General features: G+C 41.5%; 1 non-coding gene across 1 annotated transcript; it reads right to left on the bottom strand.

Moving 5' to 3' along the window:
• Positions 1 to 991: 991 nt before the first annotated feature.
• Positions 992 to 1,098, bottom strand: LOC114922739. Its single transcript, XR_003810470.1, has one exon. It is a non-coding gene; the product is annotated as a U6 spliceosomal RNA (small nuclear RNA).
• Between the last annotated feature and the right edge of the window lie 6,768 nt (positions 1,099 to 7,866).

The raw sequence follows: 7,866 nt of genomic DNA, 5'->3' as shown, positions 1-7,866 counted from the left end.
CTACTATAAAATCCATGGCTATTTCCCTCCAAGGGGCTGAGGGATTTGCCACTGTTTGTAACAGTCTGGGCGATTTCCCTTGCAACCTCTTTGCAGTTGCACACTTTGGGCAGCTGGCCACATAACTTTCTATGTCTTTTTTCATGGATGGCCACCAAAATTGCCGTTTAATTAAGTGTAAAGTTTTTACAAATCTAAAATGCCCTGCTGATTTTGTGTCATGGCAAAGCTGCATGAATGTGACTCTTTGGGTTGTTGGTATATATAACTTTTCTCCCACCCAAGGCAGTTCGTCTTTCATTGTGCCCACGTGTTTATTTTTCTGGAACCATTCATNATCTGCGGCTTAAACTTTATCTTTTTCTTAAAAATATTTTGAATATTCCACCATATCTTTATCCAGAATGCCTTTACCCCCCTGCATGTCCACCACATATGAAAATAAGTTGCATCTAAGTTTCCACATCTCCAACACTTAGGTTGTAGATTAGGATACATGCAGGACAATTTTTGAGGATCCAAATGCCACCTATAAAACATTTTATAAAAATTTTCTCTTAAATTTTGAGCTTGAGTAAATTTTACGTTCCTAATCCAAATTGTCTCCCATGTTTCCAGTAGGATTGGTTCTTGTATATTTTGAGCCCATTTTATCATACAATCCTTCACCAATTCTGTTTCTGAATCCAATTCAACCAATGCACTATAAATTCTTTTTATATGAGCTTGAGATTGATCTCTAATCTGTTTCATCAAATTTACATCCTGTAATGTAATACCAACTTTTTGATCCAAACGCCACCTTATTGACAATTGGTTATAATAAAACCAAGAATATTCAATATTTTCTTGTTTCAAATCTACTAAAGATTTAAGTTGCCAATCTCGTCCTACCGGAAAGAGTAGTTCCTTATAAGAAACTTTATCCAAATTAACTCCCCTAGATATCCCCTCTATTATCTGTCCTGGACTTGCCCAAATAGGAATCTTAAAAAATATGGAACGCTTCACGAATTTGCGTGTCATCCTTGCGCAGGGGCCATGCTAATCTTCTCTGTATCGTTCCAATTTTAGTATATGTGCTGCCGAAGCGAGCACCACCTCTATTTTCTTTATGCCTGTAGAAAGTTTTTTTTTTCTTGGAGCTATTCCCTTTTCTGGTGAAGCGGCTTTTTAAATGGGGGGAAAGAAACACAAAGGATCAAATTTATTTTTGTTTTAATGGTTGATTTTATTTTTGGATATTGGGAGCCTCAAGAAAGTTTTTTATAATATTTGGAGAAAATTGTTTGCTTTTACCTCTATGGTGTCCAGAAGGATTGAACATCTGATTACTTTCTGGGGGACACTCTCTGATAAATTTATTCATTGTACTTGCTATCTTTTCTTCTCTGGAAAAGCTTTTATTTTGTACAAAGGAAAAAGACGAGGAAACTGGGAGGAGATGGATATTGTGATTGTTTCTTAAATATAGTCTCCTTCAAAAGGATAAGGATTTGAAATATAATAAAGATGGAGGAAACCGGTGTAGATCCTACTTATAAGTATATTTTGGACAAAATTTTGGAAAATACAGAGAAGATAATTGCTTGCTCAAAGGAGATCTCTTTGTTTCGACAAGGCAAAAGACAAGGACTAAGTGAAATATCAGTTTATACACAAGATACTTGTGCTCAGCTTACCGAGGTGGAAGAAGCAAACTCACAGTTGGACAATCAAGTGATTTTGGAAAAAAGACTTGATAGCAATGGACAAAGGACTTATGATAAGGAACTGGATGATCTCGCTTTAGAAGGACAAGTTGGCCAGCAGACGCCATTTGATTTTGAGATAGAGGAAAAAACATGGGAAGAAGAGAAAAAAGCAATCAAAGAGGACAATATAAAAGAAAGGATTTTAATTGAAATTTATTCAACGTTAAAAGAAAGGGAAAATAATGTTTTGCTACGAGTCATTCAGATTAATTATAGCTTTTATATTAATTTAACAAAATGCACAATGGGAGCTTCCTTTTTGGAATGTATAGTGTGGCAGGCGGAGTCCCGATTATGGAAACCTGTTTGGATTAGAAAGAAACCCAGAATAAGATATAAATATTAAATCTGATTATAGTAATCTGGTAAAGGTTTTATAGCGAACTGGATTGATTTGGATTTGGACTTTGTTAAAAGGGCTTTATATGTTTTAATATTAGAGATGGTATAATGAGAAAAAAACTGAAATATGGGAAATGATGGAATTAATTATTGGAGATTTGGAGAAACAGTGAAAAATAATAGAATATTGATGAGAAAGAGAAGAATTTATTTTTGGAGTTAATAATGTTTAAATAAAAAAAACACTTGGGGCACCTGAATATTAAATGAATATGTTAGTTTAAGATTAAATATTTGCAAAATTAAGAAAGCATGATACAGGATCTTTGGGATGGATAATGAGTTTGTAAATTTTTATGGATTAATGGAATTTATATAGAGTGATATACTCAATGAAAATTTGTTTTAGAAAATTTTAATGAGCTTATAACAATATAAATAGATAGAGAATGTTAGTTTATTTTTAATTATATAACTTGGATGAAATGTTATATCAGTGAAGGAATAGGTTTTTAAAAGATATTGACTTGATTATAATGTTTTTAAATAAATGGAGAGTTCATTAAGTTTAAGTTTAAATGTTTGAAGAAATATAGGTTTTTATAGATTAATTTTTTTATTGATTAATGTAGTTGATGGTTAGACATAGTAATGAATGAATTCATCTGAAAATGTATTAATTTGATTATAATATGCTATATAGATAGGGAAATTTTTAAGAAATAATGTGTATACATTTACTATGTTATTGTTTGTTTGTTTGTTTTTAAAAAGTGATCACCATGTTTCCACATGGGTTCTTAAGCTGTGTTGGTGTAAAATGGAAAACTAATAAAAATTGTTTTGGAAAAAAAAAAAGGAACTGGCGCCACGTGAGTAAGGACCACCGAATCCCGTATGCCTCTTTCTCCCAGACAGGCCAGTGCTTTTCCGTTTCAGTGAGTTTCTTGGATGTATATGCACAGGGTTGCAATACCCCTTCATCGTTTTCTTGTAATAGTATAGCTCCCACTGCCACATCACTTGCATCCGCCTGTATTACGAAGGGCTTGTCCATGTCTGGGTGCCTCAGTACTGGTTCAGCAGAAAAAAGTCTCTTTAATCTCTCAAACGCTGCTTGGCATTCCATTGTCCATTTTAGTGGCTAGATAGGTTTTACTGAGGATGCTCCCTTCATTTTTAGTAAGTTCGTGAGGGGCAGGGCTATCTGGGCAAATGAGGGGATGAATTGGCGGTAAAAGTTTGCGAAGCCCAGGAAACTTTGATTAATTGCATAAATACTGCGGGGGGGGGCTTGTAATCCAAATGGCAAGACTTTGAATTGGTAGCACCCCATTGGGCAGCCTATAATCCACACATAAGTGTAAAGAGCCATCCTTCTTCTCTCTAAAGAGGACCGGAGCGGCCACTTTTGGCTTTGCAGTTTTGATGAACCCCCTTTCTAGGTTTTTCTTTATAAATCTTTCCATTTCCTCCTTCTCCTTTGGGCTCATGGAGTATAATCTGGGCTGAGGGCTTGAATTCTATGGCACAGTCCCTGGGTCAGTGGGGGGGAAGCTTATCCGCCCTCTGCTCACTGAAAACTTCAGCAAGATCTCTGTATTCCTCTGGTATTTCTGGTAGCCCCTTTTCCTCTCCCATGGATGCTTTTTCTGTTCTTAATTTTGGTAGATCCCCTTGGGGTTTTATGTCCATAGGATCCCCTTTCGGGAAATTGATTTCTGCCATCCTCCAATTCACCCAGGGGTTCCATTTCTTTAACCATTCCATCCCTAGGATCATCGGGCATTCCATGCCTGGGGTTACTACAAATGTTATGTCTTCCTGATGTTTGCCAGGGAGAGGTGTATTGGTAAAGTGGCTAGGGTAGCTGCCCCCCCCGGCTATGGATCCATCTAATTGGCCAAATGAGATTGGTTGTTCCAGTCTCCTCGACGGAATGCCCAGGTTCCCCACTAGCGCCGGGCTAATGAGGCAGCGGGTGCAGCCAGAGTCTATTAAGGCTTTCACCTTGACAGCTTCGGTCATGGGGGGAATGAATATAGTCACTGTCTTGAGGATGGGTGCGATGGCTCCACTTACCAGGGGTTCACCCTCCGAGCTGTCGTCTGAAGCATCCACCGGTCCTGCAGTGTAGGCTGGAGTTCTTTCCCCCCGATGAGCAGAGGTAGGGGATTCTACAGCCTCCATCATTCTCATGGCAGGTTCTTTTGGCTTAGCTGGAGACTTCCCGTATTTGCTGACCAGTGATCTGTCTGGGTTGTGCTGGGGGGCTTTTGAGCAGCATTCTACAGCCCGATGCCCCTCTCTCCAGCACTTGAAACACCCCATTTGCTTCTTGGCCGTAGCCGATGGCTTCCCTGGTTCGCGTGTCGACTCAGGCGGTGAGTGGCTCCATTGTTTTCCTCGGCGGTGCCTCTTCAGTAGGTCGATCTCTGCTTCCTCTGCCAGGACGTACCATTCGTCGAGTTGGTGTGGGTCCCCTCGGGGCAGGCAAGCATCATATAGGTTGTAATTTAGGCCGTCTTTGCAATGGCTAAGGAGGATGTCTTCCAGCCAGTTCAGTTTGCTGGCAATTGCCCGGAATTGCTTGGTGTTTGCCTTGCCTCATCATTTTGATCCTTTTGTGGGCTTTGCAATCAGCCAGGGGGTCCTCAAATTGCCTTCTCAGAGAGGACATGAACCGGTTGAAGTCATTGAGCTCTGGGGCATCGAAGTCGTGCAAGTTCACCACCCAATCTGCGGCCAGCCCGTCCAGAGCAGATTGCATGATCCGGATACAGGCTTTGTCGCTGGAGATGTGCCACCCGTATTCCTCCATGTAGCTGAGGACTTGGATCAGGAAAAATCCCAAGCGTGTCGGCTCCCCCTTGAATCTCACATCCAGTGGTGGTAGTCTTTGAATGGATCGATGCCTTCGCTGTCGGTGGTATTGCCTTCCATCCAGATCACCATGTGCTGGTTGGGAGGGAGTGGGGACTACTGGATCAGCGGACATCCCCGGGGCTGCAAGTTCCACTTCCCCCTCGGTGTCTCTCCAATTGTGGCTCCAGGAGCTGGTGCAGCCGTAGGGCTCAGAATTCTCCTCTCCTAGGGAGCTGAGGGTTCTCTTCATCAAGTCAATAGGTTTCTCTAGGATCCAGCTCGAGTGTGGTTCCCAGCTTCCTTCCTCTTTGCTTGCGTACAGGGATTTCCCCATCTCCTGCTTCCATTCTGGTTGGTTGACCCCCCATCTCAGGGTCACCTTTCTTGATTTCTTTTCCCACTCGCCTTTCTTTCCAACGCCCATTGACCACCGAGGTTTGTGGTTGTGCGTCTTCACCACCTCTTCTCCTGAGGAATCTGACTTCTCAGATCCTGACATCTGGCAGGTTTTCAGTCGGGGCAGCGGCTCTCTCTCCGGGGGGCTTCCTCCCTTCCCTGCTCCCTCGTCTGACATGGTATTTTTTGCAAAGTCCCCTGGCAAGGTTCTCCCTTCCAGGTGGACTATTTTTGCAGATCCTGTCTAATGTAAGGACCCATCTCACTTTACATCTTAAGAATACAGAACTCTTGGAATATCTTTTCCAACAGGCATATTTATTAAGAAAAAATGATTGTAGGCATGCTAGCCAGGATCTGAGGAATTCTCTCCCACCCTTCAATGTTTTAAGACTTTTCAAGCAGCCCCCACCCCACAGTTCTTCCGGGCGACGATCCTCCTCCTCTCTTTTTCCAGACTCCAGGCGCTGCATTGTCCCCCCCCCTTTTCCCTTACTGCCGGCAAAAGGGAGACAGAAAGTAAAAGCTAAATAAGTAGGCAAATAATAAGGAAAAGAGAGGAACATTAGAAATCAAGGAAGAATAGGACTAATAAAGAGGCAAATCTTAACAAGGCAAATCTTAAATAATAAGTTAGGGAGGAATTGGAGCTCAATTGTTTTTTAAAAAACAGAGGGAAGAAAAGGATAAATAAAACTAACATAATAGTAAAAAAGTTAAATAAATAACAAGGTAGAAAAACGAGCACAAACAGGCAAAAAAAAAAGATTTAAAAATAGGTATAATTACCTAGAACAGAGAAGGAAGAAACAAGGCTAACAGCAAAGCATATCCACCAACCAAAAAAGAGGGATTTTCAAACAATAAATTCATGGAACAGGTGACTGATACTATTGTGGTATGCAATACATGTTCCATGTATGTGCTTATGCCCAAAGACCACCCAAATTATACATTCATTAAATGTAAACTATGTGAACTACTAGACGAAAAAGTAAGGGACTTAGAAGCAACTTTAGCCAAACTCCAACCTACTCAGGAAAACTATACCCAAACCGAACCAAATAATGAACAAATAACTCCCAGAGGATTTGACCCTACTGATAAACCCTTGGAGGAAGACAAATGGAGGTATGTCACACATAGAAAGAAACACAATAATCAAAGAGAGAAGCAGCATACATCTAACAAACCCCTACTGCCCAATCTAACTCAACCCAAAGCAGCCCCATTAAAACTGAGCAATCAATTTCTCCCCCTAGATGGAAATACACAGACCCACAACCTCCCCGTTAAAGAAAACATGCGGACACCTAGCAAAGAAACAACACTAAATATCCCTTAAAAGGTCACATCAACACATACCTTAGAAAACAGAAAAGCGCCCCAGACTCCACCCCCAAAAAGGAAGGCGAGTGTTGATAAAAGGAGATTCTATCCTCAAAGGAACTGAATCAGCCATCTGCAGACTGGACATACAATCCAGGGAGTTATGTTGTCTCTCTGGAGCAAAAATCAAAGATGTGGCCGAGAACCAAAATAATTAGGCCCACAGATTACTACCCTTTCTTCCTCCTTCACATTGGGATGAATGACACAACAAAGAACCTGAGTACAATATTGAGAGATTATAAGCAACTAGGCAATAAAGTTAAGGAACTAGGAGCACAAGTAATGTTCTCATCAATACTCCCAACGAAAGACCAACACCCACTGAGGGGAAAAAAGAATTCTAGAAATAAACCACTGTCTAAAGCAGGGGTGGGCAACCTTGGTTCTTTTATGACTTGTGGATTTCAACTCCCAGAATTCCTGAGCCAGCATAGCTCAGCTTGGAAACCTCTCCCTTTCCCCTCAGCATGGTTGGCTCAGGAATTCTGGGAGTTGAAGTCCACGAGTCATAAAAGAGCCAAGGTTGCCTACCCCTGGTCTAAAGGGTTGGTATCGCCAAGAAAACTTTGTTTCCTGGACCATGGACTTCATTTCCTATGTGACAGACTCTTGGAAAGGGATGGGCTGCACCTCACGAAAATAGGAAAAAATGTATTTGAGAAAAGATTGGCCCAACTCATCAGGAGGGCTTTAAACTAAAATTGAGGGGGAAGGGTGACCAATCATTAGAATCTCTAGAACACAAAACCAGTCAAAAATCCCAGAAAACTAATCAAACAATGAAGTAGGGAGTGATGAGAAAAAAGAAAAACTCAAACAACAATCAGGAGATGCAAAAAACATACTCATAAGGCCGTGGTGGCGAACCTATGGCACGTGGCATGCAGAGCCGTCCCTGTGGGCACATGCGCCATTGCCAAGACAGAGGGATGCAGGGCTGGTCTCCTCCCCTCCCCCTCCTCCTCTTCACGCATGCGGAGTCTGGGAACAGCTGCAAGAGCTGGGCGGGGTGAGGGAACCTATAAAAGAGCAGTGAGGGTGGCTATGATATAGTTGGCATTACAGAAACCTCGTGGGACGAAACCCATGACTGGAATGTATTGATGGAAGGATACAA

Source organism: Protobothrops mucrosquamatus, unplaced genomic scaffold (assembly GCF_001527695.2).
Source record: "Protobothrops mucrosquamatus isolate PMUCROS unplaced genomic scaffold, P.Mucros_1.0 scaffold749, whole genome shotgun sequence".
Taxonomy (NCBI): Eukaryota; Metazoa; Chordata; class Lepidosauria; order Squamata; family Viperidae; genus Protobothrops; species Protobothrops mucrosquamatus.
Note: the sequence above shows the minus strand (reverse complement) of the source record. Positions and strands in the feature narration are given on the sequence as shown.